General features: G+C 45.4%; 1 long non-coding RNA gene across 2 annotated transcripts in view; it reads right to left on the bottom strand.

Annotated features, from left to right (window-relative positions):
* Positions 1-16,933, bottom strand: part of LOC109285619 (uncharacterized) — a 57,581-nt gene that overhangs the window by 18,254 nt on the left and 22,394 nt on the right. The window contains exons 1-2 of one of the 2 annotated variants that reach the window (XR_002093431.2): positions 8,383-10,695; positions 6,963-7,081 (exon numbers count right to left, since the gene is read on the bottom strand). This is a non-coding gene — a long non-coding RNA (uncharacterized LOC109285619). Of the gene's footprint in view, positions 1-6,962; positions 7,082-8,382; positions 10,696-16,933 lie in introns of those variants that run through there. The other variant, XR_009462993.1, reaches the window with a different exon arrangement.

Here is a 16,933-nt window from a genome sequence, read left to right as displayed (position 1 = left end):
ACAGGGCACACATGCCCCCCTCCCTGCATGGCCCACAGGCCGCCTGCAACAGCACCGGCCATAGTGGTGCTCAGGGCCCTCCTGGCACAGCCCCCCTGCAGTACAGGCCAGTGCAGCTTGGCCTCAGCCATCTTTGGAGGACCCCAGCCTCCAGTTACTTCAGGGCATGCTAAAAGAGTATACCTTGCCCTGCTTTTTTCCTGCAGGCTTTTTTTTTTTGATACCTGGGTTTCCAGGTATCGGATTTAGAATCCATGGTGCAAATATGCAGCATGGGGAACATTTTTTTTGTTCCCAGCTTTCCTCTTGCAGCATCTCAAACTGCTTTGAGACACCTCAAGAGGCATGTGCAGGCTCATCTGGACATACCCCTAGAGGGTTTCAGGTGTCTGCCAGAGGGCTGAGACATTTCTTAATTATTTAAGTTACACTGGTAGCTTAACCTTGAGCTCTGTGGTGGCAGGCCTATTTACAGAACTGGCAATCCAGGAGCCCTCAGACTGAGAGTGGACCTCATTAAAGGGTCCAGCAGCTTAGCAAAAGCCTAGAGGGTCCACAAGCCTGAGTGGGCTAAGCTGGACTAGAGGATTCAAGAGCCTGGAGGAGGGGCTGCATGTGGGACCAGGGGTCCGAGAGCCCAAGGGGGCCCAGTGTACAAATAGTGAACATCAAAGAAAGAGAACACCTGCGAGGCTTGGGGCATGGTGTAGGGGAGGAAATAGATCCATGCACTGAGCCCTTAAGGCAATGGTTTTCCAGGAGGGGCACAGATATGCATGTAGCTCTTGAACTTACAGGGGCCCTGCAGGGGCACAGGCCAGCTGAGAGGATCTATTTCTTCACTGAAATAATATTTCAAGAATGTGGTTTCTAGCTGCTGTTTTGTGACATATTGTTGAATAAATAACCAATGATTGCACATTTCTTTAAAAAATTTCCTCTGTCTTTTTTGTCTTGCCACTTAAAAAGAGTAATTTTTTTTTTTTCCAGTACTTGCTACCTCAAAGCAATGTGTAGGTGTTGTGTGGGACTCCAGAAGCACATTAATGATGCAGTTACCAATTCCCACTAGATCTTTAATATCTTACCCATAAAGTCACTGTAGCAGGTTGTCAGGTAATACCCCACAGTCTTTATTTTCCCTGAGGCAAACTTGCCCCCACAGGAAACAACATAAAGCATAAAACAATAAATACATAAATAATAATTGACAACCAAATCTTGTGGTCTTTTCCTAGATCCTGAGAGAACATCCTAGCTCAGTGCTGCAGCCTCTAGCCACAGGCCTTTCCTCTGTCCCTCTCAGCTCTCTTCCCTGGGAGCTTTTATAACTTCCTTTGGGCCAGCCAGTTATCCTCATCAGCTGGCCTAGTCCTTCTAGGCAGGCTTGCAATCATTTCCTTATTACTTGCAGCTGGGCTGCCACCCCTGAGGCATATAGCCTGCTACACTCACCTTCATACATATAATTTGTGTGACATAGTTGAGAGCCATTTAACACTTGCTGAGCATGCAAAGCTCCCATTGAAGTCTGTGACAGATGCAGATACTCAGTATTGACCACAAATAGATAATTCATAGCTGACACTCTTGCCATTAAAAATGTGTTCATTTTACTAACACAGTCTTCCAACATGAAATAATTGGAAGCACATTTTAATTTTAATACTAATACTCCTTTGTTTGGTAACAGATCTGGTATGTGTGGGTGTTTTCATTACATCCAGATATATATTTATTACTTATTTCTACATCTCTGCCATGTTCCATATTTAGCACTTTACATTTTGAAAGTATATGTCAGACACTAGCTAGTTCTACAATATGCAGGGTGGTCAAGGGTAAGACACTGAAGTAGGAGCTGAGATACCAGTTTGTTGTTTTGACATGGCCCTTTGGTGGCCTGGAGTAATTCTCATAGTTCCACTAACTTACATCCTCCAGCTGAGGATCTGTTACTTTAGGCAGGGGCCATACAATATTACTGAGATCTTAACACTCTTCTTTACGCCTTGTAGCTTCAGTTTTAACAACATAAATGTGCTTATATAAGCTAGCTTATTTTCTTTCTCTTACTGGGACACTATAAACCACTCCACCATGGTACTTTCCCATAAACTATTCCAGTATACAACATCTGCATCCAGATTATTGGTTATATGAAAAATGGTATATATGTGAAAACTTAACATCCTCAACTTGTGTGGCTGTAGCTGTATGAGAATTGTATTTAAACTAGGCTTCAGTTTTCCATAGTTTTTTGTCTGAAGTCATGACTTGGCTCAGGCTTGTTGAGAATTTTGCCAAAGCTTGCAAGCCTCACCTGTGATTTTAATGTGCAAAGAATATCCAAACCTAGCACAGTCACTTCTGGAACATTTTAAGTGGCTTGAAAAACCTAAATTATTAGTTAATTTCTGATTTTTGGTTCCTTAGTTGTATGGGGTTTTTAACCCACTCTATGGGAGTGGGTTTTAAGTTACATGAGACTGCCTCCTGTCTTCACTTCCACTTTTATTCAAAGCAAATTAAATAAACCACTACAGGTGCCCCCTGTGGTGACCCTACTCCCTGTTCTCTATGTGCTGAGTTGTCTATCTAGCCTACAACTACTCTGTGGTCCTGTGATTCCAGGGATCCACTGCACCAGTTCACCCAGAGCCAACTCAGACTAATATGTCTATTTGATTATTTCCCCCCAATGTAAAATTGGAAAAATTTCAGGAAAACCAATTACTATCCTTCCATTCCAGCTTCAATTGTAAGGAAACTATTTTTCCATTTAAATATTCTTGCCAGATAATTTCTGACCAGTCCTAACACTCAGGCAGAAGAATGTATGAAATCTTTTGTCACTGATGTGTGCAGTATTTTTATTTTTGTATTTTTCAAAACTACTAGCCTGGTCCTGGGTACTTCTCTCATCCTGGGATTTGATTAAAAATGCTAGAAACTATTTTCTTGTAAGAACTAGGGATAACAATGCTGGTTTGGATAAACTAAGAATCTGTACATACTTTTGCTCCAAACTAACTATATTGTAGAGGCTATAAGCAAGTAGTCTAACATCAGTTTTCTGACATATGAAAAGAGGATGTACTAAAATATTATGGGAGGGTAGAATTTTCTAAGGCAAAAAGGGGAATGTAGGGATTATGTGGACATGAAGAATACTTGAGATCTCATTAGAGTATTTGGTGAGAATTTCCAGTTGGATTTTGAAGACCTAAGGTTTGGGGTAAACCTCTTGGGCAATGTTGATTTTCATAAGGGACAGGTGTTCATGCCTAAAATTTTAGGTGCTCCTTTGACCTGGGTAGAAAAAACTTGAAGACCTCTGTGCAGCATCGATCCTTCTCACTCTTACACAAATTGGAAGTACCATAAATTGTGTAAAAATGATGCATGTGTATGTGTACACAAATCATCAATGTATACATATACCCCTTCTCTGTATTTGATAAATTCTTCTCTGGTTTCAACTCTGCCAATTCAGTTGAACTCAATGCTGTTGCAAGGAAGAGAGTAAAACAGAGCAGAGATTGAACTCCTTTTTAGGTGTATAAACAGAGTCTGAATATTCTTTAATCTGTTTGAAATGAAACCTGACTCACTGCAATAAATAATTACTCCTGCACAACATGTTCCAGATATTAGGTTGGGATCTAAGCAAAAATGTTTACCTACATTAAATAAAGTTATGGCAGGATGAGTTGCACATTTTGTGCTGGCATACCCTTTATGTAGTGAAGCTGTTATACTGAATTGTACAGAGGCTGGAGCTAGGGCTGTGTGAAGCTTCGGTCCCTAATTCAATTCAGCAGAGATTCGGCCTGATTCAGTGGCCGAATCTCCAAATCCAAATTGAATCAGAGGACCTTTTAATTTCTCTAAATTGAATTGGAACCCTCCAAATTGATTCGGAGAGATTCGGTGATTCAGACATAGACACAGCTTTAAATGTTTTTCTACATACCCCTAGGTAGCAGGTGGCTTGTGAATTCTGCGATGCTGGGGCACATAGAGTGTTCCACAGAAGTGTGGGAGGCTCCACATTATGCAGGGTAGCAGACCGTGAAGTGGGCCAAAAGCACTTCCGGTCCACTTCCAGGTCCACTGGGGAGTGTGCTGGGCAGCCCCCCTCTAACCCCCTGGCTTGGTGACTGGTGCCTCCTGGGTCTGGGGAGGCACCTGGAGTCCCCCCTGCAGCTGATCGCCAAGCCAGAGGAACATGGGAGGGCCCAGCTTGCTCCCCAGCAGACTCAGAAGTGGACTGGAAGTACTTCTGGTCCACTTCCAGGTTCACCACCAAGCACATAGAGGGTCCCCCCTCACTCCTGTGGGATGCTTCTTCTGCCCTAGTATCACAGTGTTCACAAGCTACACTTGTAACTCGAGGTATGTAGAAAAAACTTTTAAAGCTGTGTCTGTCTGAATCATTGATTCCCCGAAACAGCATCAAATCTTCAGATTCAGGTTCAGCAATATTGAATTGGGGACTGTGATCCAAATCAACTAATCGAATCATTGTCCCTGATTCAAGCTGAATCTGAATCCAAATTAAATAGGGCCCACTTCGCACGCCCCTCACTGGAACATACCAGCATAAGATCTTTCTGCAAACAGGATCAGGGACATGCAGATTTTTATTGAGATGGTTTCCATAAAAAATAACAAAGAGGAAAAAAATCCATTAAGTCATGGAGTTGTATCAAACTTAAGAGTTTTAATAGCTTCCAGAATATCCTCCCAGGTAACCAAAGCTTTCAGCTGTACTGACTCATCCTAAAAGATGATAGAAATCTGCTGGTCACTCAGACCAAGCCTCAGAGGCATAATCAATTATTATTTGTTATATTCCTGTATACATTTTGATAGCAGTAGACTGAAGCTCTATTAACATCCTCCTGAAAGGCAAACACCTGCCCTTGATCATTTTTAAACAACTAATAAGAAATGCCTCCATCGTTACAGCTGGCAGCATAGCCCATCTGCTAGCAATTTGCTCACTTGTCACTCTGTACAAAGTAGGGTTGTCAACTTTTCTATAGCAGATAATCTGTTTCTTCCACATACAGCAGTGCTATTAAGAGTCTGTCCACTTAAACTTGTAAGAGAACTGCTATGGAATAAAAATATAATTAAACTTCTAGCTGCAGGATTCTGCTGTAGTTTAGAAGCTACAAATTTGCAGTTATCTTTCAACATTTCATCAATGGGATGTGCCCAATAGATGGGGCAACACTAACTGTACCAAACCAGGTATACTGGATAGCATTCAAAGGCTAGAAATGTGAAAAGGAGTCCTGCCTTTGGTAGTACAGTATAAGACAGTACAGGAGGGAAGACAAATCATTATGCCACTGTAAAGTACTATGTCAGGTACAATGAGGAAGGTCTTGTTTTTGCTTAGAGGTGGTTGTGATTGCAGCCATTGATAATGCAGTAATATAAAATCCAGTGTAGGTCAAGAAAATATCCATTAGCACTTGGCTCAACACTAGAATAAATTCTGCTCAAGCAAATCTTAGCTTTCTATTTGTGCACTGGAGGTTTCTATTAGTGTAGTTATTCCAAAACTGGAATAATGTGCACAGAGAATAGACTAACGCCATGTAATTGATGTCAGTAGGTCTGAAACTATGTCTAGGTGAAGGGTTGGAAGAGCATAGTCATCAGATTGTGTCTGTATATGACAGGTTAGAGTTTTCAGTACAAGGTTGGCATGAGGCTTGGATATCCCACATAATATAAATACAGAGACGAAGAATAATGAAATGACCAGAACCTCAGGTTGTGTGTGTACAGGATTCCCTTTAAGAGTCAATCTGTTTATTGTTTCTGGTTCTTCTCAGCTCAGTCTATAGAGGCTATGAACAAAAGGAGAGTCCATTCAGACTGAGAAGCTGAAAGAGATAGGACCCGGGGGCTACAGTGGATGATAAGCTGATTATGAGTCAGCAGTGTACCCCGGTTGCCAAGAAGGCTAATGGCATACTGGGCTGCATTGTTAGGTGTGTTGCTAATAGGTCCAGGAAAGTGATTATTCCCCTTTATTCAGCATTGGTAAGGCCACATCTGGAATACTGTGTTCAGTTTTGGGCCCCGCACTACAGAAAGGATGTGGACAAATTGAAACGAGTCCAGTGGAGGGCAACAAAAATGCGTAGGGGGCTGAGGCACATGATTTATCAGGACAGGCTGAGGGAACTGGGCTTATTTAGTCTACAGAAGAGAAGACTGAGAGGGGATTTAATAGCAGCCTTCAATTACCTGAAGGGTGGTTCCAAAGAGGATGGAGCTAGACTGTTCTCAGTGGTGTCAGATGACAGAACAAGGAGCAACCATCTCCAGTTGCATCAAGGGAAGTTTAGGTTGGATATTAGGAAGAATTTTCTCATTAGGAGGGTAGCAAAACACTGGAACAGGTTACCCAGAGAGGTGGTGGAATCTGCGTCCTTGGAGGTTTTTAAGACCTGGCTAGACAAAGCTTTGGCTGGAATGATGTAATTGGGGCTGGTCCTGCTTTGAACTGGGGTTTGGGCTAAATGACCTCCTGAGGTCCCTTCCAATCCTAATTTTCTATGATTCTATGAAGGCTCAGGATAAGTTCATTAGAACTCGTATTACTTCTGTGACTTAATAGCAAATGCAGTACATTTTGCAATATAGACATTTCCTTTTGAGTGTGAGTTTTTGAGGCAAGACTAATTAAGTGTGTGCATGTGGAGCATTTTCACAGTGGGCCCTGATCCTCGTAGTGGCCTCTAGACTCTGCAGTGATACTACTACTATTACTACTAATTAGCAAGTGATATATATCATCTAGGCTAAGTACGGACAGTCAAAAAGTCTGAGGCTGAATTGATTCAGTCTTTGCAGGTTAACCTAAGCTGTATAGATTGAACCAATAAGCAAGTAAACAGCCATTTACTTTTGATTCCAGAAATGTAGCCACATACCTGCACTGGCCCAGGCCAGAAGCCTCCTTGCTCCGCTGCATCAGAAAATTTTGGCCAAGGTTCGCCTGCCCATCCTGGGATGCTGGAGGGCTGTGAGTTAACTTGAATCTGGTGGGTATCTGGGACAGAAGTTCAATAAACTGATTTAACCTAAATCAGTTAAGTCTAATACTGCATCCATCTAGATTTGTCTTAAACTGGTTTTGGCTATTTTGAAAGCAGTTTATGTGAACTGAACTTCTGTTGTGTTACAGATTTGAACCAGTTTCCAATCTATTTTACTAGTTTATGTGTAATTTCTGTCTCTAACATCAGTGTCTTTCCCACCTTTCACTATTTTTAAAATTAGGGAAAAGGGGAGAGAGAGAATGTAGGTTACCCCAATAAAGCCATGGTTATGGGAAGCCACAGGTTTTGTGCATGCAGAAATAATTGTTTTCACTATGGAAAAATTACACTTATGGGACATCCTCTCCTCCTGAGCTATTTCATTTGCTCAATTAAAGCAACTTGTTAGTAATTTCTGCTTTTATATAGACAGTGCTTTAATATCACTTTTACTTTAGAAGTGACACTAAATTGGCTTTGAAAGGGACTGCTTTTGTGCCTTGGTAGGCATCTCGCATCTGATTTGTTAACCAGGAAAATAGTATGCTTTTTATTGGTGTGTGAAAGCTGTGCTTACACATTGCTTATACATTGCTTACAAAGAAAGAGTTAGTGATGAGATTACACTTGGCAGATGACAGGCCCTCAATGTTGCGGTGCAGAATTCAAAGAGCAGGCCGTGTTGCAAGAACGCCAGGGGACTGTTCAACATTGAGGCTTTTGGTGGCAGAAAGACTGGGATTCCATGAGAAGGCTTTTTCTGAGGTTCTCTTAGAATACAGTCTGCCAGTAGGATCATTTGTTTCCCTGGGAGGACCTGGGTACTGACAGGGTGCGAAATGTGAACACTGATCCATTGCACCCCGAAGACAGGACTCTGATACCTTGATTTGGGGTACAGTATATGACAGTGAGAGTTTAAAGCATAAAAGGCTAATTTACTTTGTTTAAGTTAGCAGCCAGGGTTTTAGATATGTTAAACAGGAAGATCTGTAGAAAAAGTGCATACGTCTCTGTGTGTGCGACTGCATGTTTACATAGGCACTTTTCAGAGATAACAGCATTCCTAAGGTCCAAAATGCATATTTCTTATGCATAAAAAATTGATTGTGACACATACAAACAGAAAATGAGCTTGCTGTAGCTTATTCTGTAGGCTCTAACATGAAACATCAGCATCAAAAAAGCAGTTGTAAGTGAAATATAGGATGTGAATTAGTATACAGAGTGTGTGGGTTCATGGAAGTTTCAGAGTGAGTAACTTTAATGAAGGCATCCATCATAGACGTTTGTATACCAAGGACTAACTTACCCTCTCCTATTATAGGGTCTAGGTTTTATGTACCACACTGTGTATGATGGAATTTTATTGGAGGTTTTCTGCAACGGTATGTTGTAGTCGCCGAGATCATTCTACATTCCTACGGGTCCACGTTTGCTGTCAGTCTTGGCAAAGAAATTGAAATCAGTAAGTCTGCAGATGGGTACTAAAAACATCTAACCAATTTTGGAAATGGCTGAGGATTTCCCTGCAAGGTTCTGAACACCTCAACTCCAGCTGGCCTCTGCAAGCGATGAAAGCTTTCAGGATCTCACAGGATCTGGGTCTTAAATTCCCTCTCACTAAATGATTAGTGTAACTGTTTTTCTCAGTCTAAAATAAACCACTCAGACCAAAAGTATAAGACTGCTCTGGAACAATAATGGAAAATAAACCAGATGTGTAGTTCCCTTGCCATGTTTGTTTGGAAAGACCTAGATTTCATTTCTGTTGTTTACAGTAGGGCAGAGAAGTAAAAAGTGGATCAAGGTCTGAAAGCTGCATGTAACTTGAACCTTAGGATACTCTTCCCTTTTGAACAACCCATGACTAACTGTGTCCTAAGCAAATGGTTAAGTGAACTCCTTCAACCCTCTACAAAGGCTGGAAGGGAATAGCTGCTAGAGATATTAATGGGGAAAGATATATTTACAATTTCCGTCTGCTCCCATCTTCTTTTGTCTGTTGACAGAAATATGATACTGCCTCTCTCCCAGCCTTATCTATTACAGGAGTTTCCCTTGGCCTTGTTAGTTGTGCTGACATGTTTTGTTACAGCACTTTGATGTGAAAGATGAGAGATTCTTGCCATATTCTCCCCAGAGCGTCAGTTGCTAACCCTTGTTTTCTCTGTGCTCAGTGTTAGGTAGAGTTATCAGTGCATGAATGGAAGGGCATAGATTGTATAATTTAGTCACCTTGGGTAGCCATGCTATCCCAACACCAGTCTCCCTCAAAAGGTTTGTGAAGGAGGTTGGGATCCTAAAGGTATGGTGCATTTTGTATGATGATTGACCTACCTGGCAGGGGAAATACCATCACCTCCAAGGCGGTTTTCCTAGTTGCACCTGGGGATTACCCCATGCCAGAAAAATGGTTGTACCCGCGGAGGTAATGTATAGTTACTCTGCCATGTTCGTTGCCTGTGAGAAGATCCTGGCTTAATGCCCATTTTATGGAAATGGGAGACTCCTCCCTAGCTTGTCCCTGGGGCCTTACGGCTGAGAGCGAGTGAAACTTGGGGGCATCCAAATCCCAAGCCTCCAGGCTTGGGCCGGCATATAGGATGCCCACCCCTGGTATAACTGCAACTTAACAATGCTGAGGTTTTGCCAGCCCTGCTATGCATACAGCCAGGCGCACACAGGGTGGCCATGTAACTAATGCTGGTAGAACAATATGTATGCCAGCAGAGGGTGGGGATGGGGATTAAAAGTATATATGCATGCAGTCTTAGTTTGTCACACTGACTTATTGGTTGTCCAAGAGTGTAATCCTGTCTTAGATGGAGCTTTTTTCCTGTGAATTTTATACTGAGAAATACAATAATTGCCTTGTTTCTGAACTGATTTGCTAGAAAAATCTTCTTAAGCTACCAGTCTTTTCCTTTTTAGGATCATATATATCAAAGATAGAATATCTTCAGCTATACTGCACAAACACTTTGTGTAAGGCATATTTTAACAGGGAGCCAAGGGCTCCCTTTTATTTTAAGGGTGGTGAACAGCTGCAGGGAGCCCCGGTTGCAGAGAGTTGTTTACCAGGACCCAGGAAAGGCTGGTCCATAAGGGACTGATAGGCTGCAGGCACCCAATGCAGAATAAATGACTCAGCATTAAGGTAATTGGGCAGAGTGGCTCAGGCAGCAGGAGGGGAGAAGAGGGAACCAGAGCAAAGCAGGAACTATGTGGCTACCAGGGGCTTTTACTGTCGCACCTAAAACTGCTACCTGTATGATCATATTATTGTGGCCCCTTTTTGTACACATGAAATTTGACAACAAGACCTTAAGAGCAAGGGTCAAATTCTGTGTCACTTATTTGTATGGCAGGTTTTTTTTCTGGCTGTTGTAAAAATCATTTCTTGGTCACAGCTGACACAGAGTGATAGCCTAGAATATAACTGCAGTATTTCAGCTGTCTCAAGACTGAGTGGCAAATGGCGGCTACTGTGTCAGGAGGGAGAAAATTTTTTTGGTGGCAGGGGGGAAAGCCAAGTGTGTGTGCACGCATGAGCATACATGTCCCCCTCAGCAGGTAAGTCTGTGGGGGAAGAAGTAGGAGGTGGGGAAGGAGTGAGGCTGGGGCTAGGGCAGGTGCTGCCCAGCCAGTGCAGGGCAGGATGGAACCGTGGTGGGATGGATGTGAGGGGGGGGTGGCAGCTCCCACCACTGCATATGCCCAGGAGGCCCTGGGGCAGGAGGTGCTCCCAGATCTGCACAGGGTGTGGGTAGCATGGGCTGTGGCTGCACCAGGCTCTTCCCAGTGGGGTTGCCTGGGCTAGGCTGTGCTTGGGACAGGTGGCGGCAGCGCTGAGAGGGGGGGTTGGGGGGACTACTGTGAATTTGGGGTGGCTGCAGCCCCTCCACCCCATAGCCTCCTCCCAGTGCCACTGCCGCCTGCCTCAAGCACAGCACAGCTGAAGCCCTCACACTGGGACCAGACTGGCGCAGCCCCGGCCTCAGCTCACAGCAGCAGCCTGCCCTGGCCTGCACAGATCTGGGGGACATCCCCCCCCCCCCCCCATGCCTCCCAGGGTGCATGAAGCAGGAGCCGCGCCCTCCAGATAAGCCACTTGCAGCTCAGTCCTGTACCCCCCCGCCCCATCTGTGCAGTGCCTGCCCTGCCCCTAGCCCCAGCCCCACTCCCTTACAGCTGCACGTGCACCTCTCTCCATCCCTGCTGCAGCCAGCAGAAACCAGTGGCCAGGCTGCCTTGCAGCCCCACAGCTGCCCCATGTTTGGGGGGGGCTAAGCCATGTTATCCCCCCCACCCCCACTGCCACCATCTATGCCTAGTGGTGTACTTGTTTACCAGGGATCCAGGTTTTCCATTTGCTATGGAAAAATGCGGATTTTCCTCTTTAAAAGGAGGAAACTGCAGGTTTCCCCTTGCAGGCTGCCAACCTTCCTGCCTGCAAAGAGCTGTTTGGAGCAATTGGAGGCAGGGGTGCCATGTGCATCTACACATGCACACGCACGTGGTTGGCATACAGCCAGGGAGGCTGGTGGGAGCAGCCCTAGCAGCTGGATGCAGGTAAGTCTATGGGGAATGGAGTGCCTAGGAGATACTGCCCAGGGGCATGGCCAAGTCACCTGGTACAGTATGGGAGCCCCAGACCAGGGTAGGGGGTGCCACAGGCCTCCCCTCCTCCTCTCTCTAGTATGCACCAGGGCCAGACTTCCTCTGCCACTGCCCATAATGATATACCCTTCTTCCCAGCAGGTGTCCTCTTTTTTGGAACTGGAAATATGGTAACCCTAACATGGGATTCACTGCACCCCTTGGTGGTGGGCTCCAAGTAGAAAAAAACAAAACAGATAGTGCCCAAGGTACTTAGCTTGCTTCCTATGCAGGCTCTCAGCTTCTTTTCACTCAGGGCTGCCTCCTGAGTCCTCTCTCTGCAGTCCTCATGCTGTCAGAGAAGGTTCCCTCCCCAATAGCTTTCACAGCAAGACTGCCTCCCCTGGCCTGAGGTTCTTCTGCTTGTGAGTTTACCTGTGAGGCACAGGCAGAAGAGACATTGAGATGAAGTGGAAGGAAGTGAGAGGGAAGGGGGAATCAGGACCTCATAACTGGGAAACATGGGGGGAAGGGACCTCTACCAGGGAAAAGATGCACTGGTAAATGCCCAAATGGTAAGGCAGGAAAAGGTGTGGGGAGGGAGGTGAAGGAGGGGAAAAAGGCCAGGTATCCCTGGATCATCTTCCTGTTCTAGAACAGGGTAGGGCCCCCCTTACAATGGCCCTTGAATTTTCTTTTTGAGTTGTGGTACTGAGTTGCTGTTGGATATCTGGCAAGTTGCATAAAAACCTGCAGGTTTCCATTTGTAAACCAGGTTTAACCTTTGTCTCACAGCGGTGGGTCAAGGCTTGGTTCAGGCCAGTAAATCACATTGATTCCCTTATGAAGACTGCAAAGTTATTTTCAAGCTGGATGTACTTGTTAAGCTCCTCTCTAAAAAAATGTGGACAGGTGTGAAGCCCCAGTAGATAGATGAATGCCATGTTCTTCAAGGCAGTTATTTTTAAACAGTCTGCCAGAGCCTGCTGGGCACAAATGTACCATACCATGATATAGAGAATGCACTCACAGCTGGAGTTCTTTGGCTGTGTTCCTCGCCTATGCTTAAAGCAAAATAGGCAAGCTGTCTGAGGTATTGTACTGTTGTTGTCATGCTCTGGCTGTATTGGGTGCTTTGTGTATATGTGTGTATGTAAACATCTTATACAAAGGAGAATTTTCTTTTTTTAAAGGCCTAATATCGTTTCAGCAAAGCAGCATGAGAGAGGTGGGCCATACAAATATGGAACCAAGTCACATTCTGTATAACTTTTGAAAAAAAAGCTTTGGTCTACAGAAAGATCTATAAAAACATCTGGTGGTGGAGAAATGGCTCCCCTTTGTAATGTAACTTGTAATTCATGTGCTTACAGCTAGGCTTTTGTGTGCAGCAGGCACCTGGTTTCCATGGTAAAAGGGTTGCAAATTCCTGAGGGGGAGGGGAATTTCATCTTCTGTCCTGTATAACCCTAAACTCTCACCTGAGGGTGCAGACACTTTTTAAACTGACCAACCAGTGTCAGCCATGGTCTGAGAATATTGGTTTATGTTTGGTTCAAGGGGCGAGGTCGGAGAGGTTATTTAAGGGCCTCTCCATCTTGTGGGGGAGAGGGGGAAGAGGCATCTTGAAATTCACTGACACACTATGAACTGCCTGCCCCTAGGGGAAGCTCAGTCAGCCTCTGGATGATACTTGTGAGGAACGTACCTGAAACTTATCTAGAAATATATCTTATTGTAATGTAGAAGCATGACAAAAGGCAACCAAGCCACATTGTTTGCTCTGGGTTATTCTTTGATCCTTACCCAACTTGTACCCTTCCCCAAGCCTACCTTCTTTAACCAATAAGGCTCTCCACTATAAAAAGCTTAGTGGACTTGTAGGGAGAGGGATTGGGCATGCCTTGATGCTCTCTATGTTTGGCTGACTTAGGGAGGCTACTTTCTGTGCTTCAGTCTAAAGGAAGCACCCCAAGTTCTCGCAGTGGGTCAAGCACCTTCAAGGTCTACAAGGCCTGTGTAGCCCAGGGGATACAGGGCCCAAATAAAGATCAGACCCCTGGGTGGTGGCAGCGGTTACCCCAGGCTTGCAGGTGTGCTCCAGGAAGGGGATGACCAGAAGTTGCTGCCCCTGGGGAGGCATCTGAAGCCAGGTTTTTGGTGGGGCACAGTGAGGTGGGTGTCTCAGGGTAGGAGCACCCCTGACTGGCCTGCCACAGGCAGTCTCTGCTGGTGGAGAAAAAAAAAAGGATCAGGCCCCTTGCCATAAGTGACAGAAACCCCTACATGTAAAATGGTGGGTTTCAATTAAAAAATGACCATTTCAACTTAGGGGCCATAAAATGCAACTGTATGGACTAACCTCCCTCCCCACCCCCTTTCCGTGTACATGTGCCCTAACATTCTAGGTAAATGCTCTGGGAACTAGCTTACTGGTTATTCTGCTGTGGGCGGTGGGGGGTTTCTCTTGTTTAAAAGCTCTTGTTCCTGCAGGATTCCAGTTTCAACTCTCAACACTTTTCAATGAAAAACGTTTATCTCAAAATTCCTGGCCAGCTCTCATTCCAAACAACATCTTTAACTTTCTGTTTGTATAATTGTGCTCAAGTAATGATAAGAACCACGTTCTCTCAGTTGTCCAAAGATACTATTACCCAAAGGGCTTATTTTTTTGACTAATGGACAGATGCACAGTGAAACAAAGTAACAGTGAAATAAGCGAGTTTTACACTACATCGGGGTTTGCAGCCTTTCACTAACAGCAGGTTGAATTTCATAGATTTCATAGATATTAGAGCTGGAAGGGACCTTGGAAGATCATTGAGTCCAAGGGACAGGAAGTCAGCTGGGGTCATAGGATCCCAGCAAGATAAGCATCCAAATTTCTCTTGAAGGCGTTCAATGTGGGTGCTTGAACCACCTCAGATGGCAGGCTATTCCAGACCTTGGGGGCTCGGACAGTAAAGAAATTCTTCCTTATGTCCAGCCTGAAACGGTCTTGCTGGAGTTCATAACCGTTTGACCCGGTCATCCCTTGGACTGCTCTGGTGAACAATCATTCCCCCAGATCCTGGTGAACACCCCTGATAAACTTATAGGTGGCCATCAGATCACCCCAAGCCTGCCCTTTTCCAGGCTAAAGAGCCCCATAGCTCTCAACCTGTTGTCATAAGGTCTATTTTCCTGACCTCTGATCATGCGTGCGGCTCTTCCTCTGGACTCTCTCAAGCTTCTCCACATCCTTTTTGAATTGTGGAGCCCAAAACTGGATGTAATGCTCCAGCTGTGGCCTACAAAGGCTGAGTACAATGGGAGAATGACATCCCAGGGTTTGCTTGAGAAGCATCTATGGATGCAAGCTAGCGTTTTGCTCATTTTACTAGCCGCTGCATCACATTGAAGGCTCATGTTCATCTTGTGGTCAATCATAACCCCCAAGTCCTTTTCATCTGTAGTGCTAGCCAGCATAGGACTGCCGAGCCTATAAGGATGCTGCAGGTTTTTCCTCCCAAGATGGAGAACCTTGCATTTTTCAGTGTTAAACACCATCAGGTTCTCATCCGCCCATTTCCTGAGCCTGTCAGAGTCAGCCTGGATCACCCTCCTGTCCTCAGGTGTGGATGCTTTACCCCAGAATTTGTATTGTCAGCGAACTTGGCCAGTCCGCTTCTGACTCCAATGTCCACATCATTAATGAAGATGTTGAACAATACAGGTCCAAGGACAGAGCCTTGGGGGACCCCACTGGTCACAGGGCACTATGACAATGGACTTCCGTCAACCACCACCCTCTGGATCCGACCACAGAGCTAGGATAGAGATCAGGCTGATGGGCCTGTAGTTTGCCAGATCTACTTTCCTCCCTTTCTTGAAGATAGGCACCATATTGGCCTTCTTCCAATATTCGGGCACTTCACCAGAGCACCAGGAGTTCTTAAAGTTTCGTGACAGGGGCTGGGCTATGATACTAGCCAGCTCCTTGAGTACCCTGGGTTGTAGATTGTCAGGGCCAGCTGACTTGAAGGTGTCCAGCTTCTCAAGGTGTTCCTTCATGAGGTCAGCATTGATGGAAAGCAGGGAATCTCCTTCACCCGGGCCTCCCTGTCCCGTAATGGGCATGGGTGTCCCGTGGGACTGATGAAAGACTGACGCAAAGTACCCATTTAATAGGTTGGTTTTTTCCTGGGCATCAGTTGTCCCATCTGGCTTAGCAGCTGTCCAATGTTGCCCTTGCTTTTCCTACAGCTCCCCACATATCTGATAAAGGACTTTTTAGTGTCCTTGATACTTGTAGCTAGCTAGAGTTCCGTCACAGCTTTGGCTTTCCTGGTTTGCTCCCTGCAGGACCGGACCAGTGCGGCATATTCCTCCTAGGAGTTGGATCCTGTCCTCCATCCTTTGTAGGCCTTTCTTTTTAGCCGCAGGAGGTCCACTAGTTCCTTGGAGAGCCAAGGGGGCTGCTGTGCCCTTTTGCTGCCTTTCATCCGAGACAGAATAGCCTGAGCTTGAATTAACACAGCCTGGTCGTAGTGCACGCGAACGCGCGCACACACACACACACACACACACACACACACACACACACACACACACACACACACACACACACACCTCCTTCTGGGAAATGTCCCCCCAGCCAACTCAGTCCATACATTTATCTACTGCAGGAATCTGCACAGCCCTGCTCAGATAGGGATCCTGTCTGTCTGCAGGATGTGCTCAATTTCCTGATCTTCCCCAACCAGAGGCAGTCAGAGCAGGTCTTTAAAATGCCCCAAGAACTATTAGGCTCCCATGCTTTGTGTGGTGTGCTACTTCCTAGGCTATGTTTATGGAAAGCCCCTACCCTGCCTCCTTATCCTGCTGACCTGTATGCTGGCCCAGATGCTGTGGCTCCCTATTCACCTGCTCCCACCCCTGGATACCTATTGCAGGAGCAGCTGGCAGCAAAGTCAGAGGTTCCATGCTTTTTCCCCACCTGCAGCTGGTGTTGGGCCTTTCCCTTTGGCTGGGAGGAGAGATGGGATTGGAGGGTCTTCAGAGATCTGCACTGGGGAAGCCTAGGAGACATAGGAAAACAGTGAGCAGGCAGTGAACTGTGCCTGGTTGGCTAGATAAAACCTTTCTGTGACCACTGGGTCTCGAGTAATCGGTCATGTGCTACCTTGGCTCGCTCACAGAGGGGTGTATGCCCTGCAGCCTCCCTAAAAATGCCATGTTGATGTTCCCTCCCTGGGAAGCCTTCCCCTATCTCACCTGCT

The sequence above is a fragment of the Alligator mississippiensis genome, chromosome 6, assembly GCF_030867095.1.
Source record: "Alligator mississippiensis isolate rAllMis1 chromosome 6, rAllMis1, whole genome shotgun sequence".
NCBI lineage: Eukaryota > Metazoa > Chordata > Crocodylia > Alligatoridae > Alligator > Alligator mississippiensis.
The sequence above is the reverse complement of the archived record's forward strand: the minus strand, read 5'-3'. Positions and strand labels throughout refer to the sequence as shown.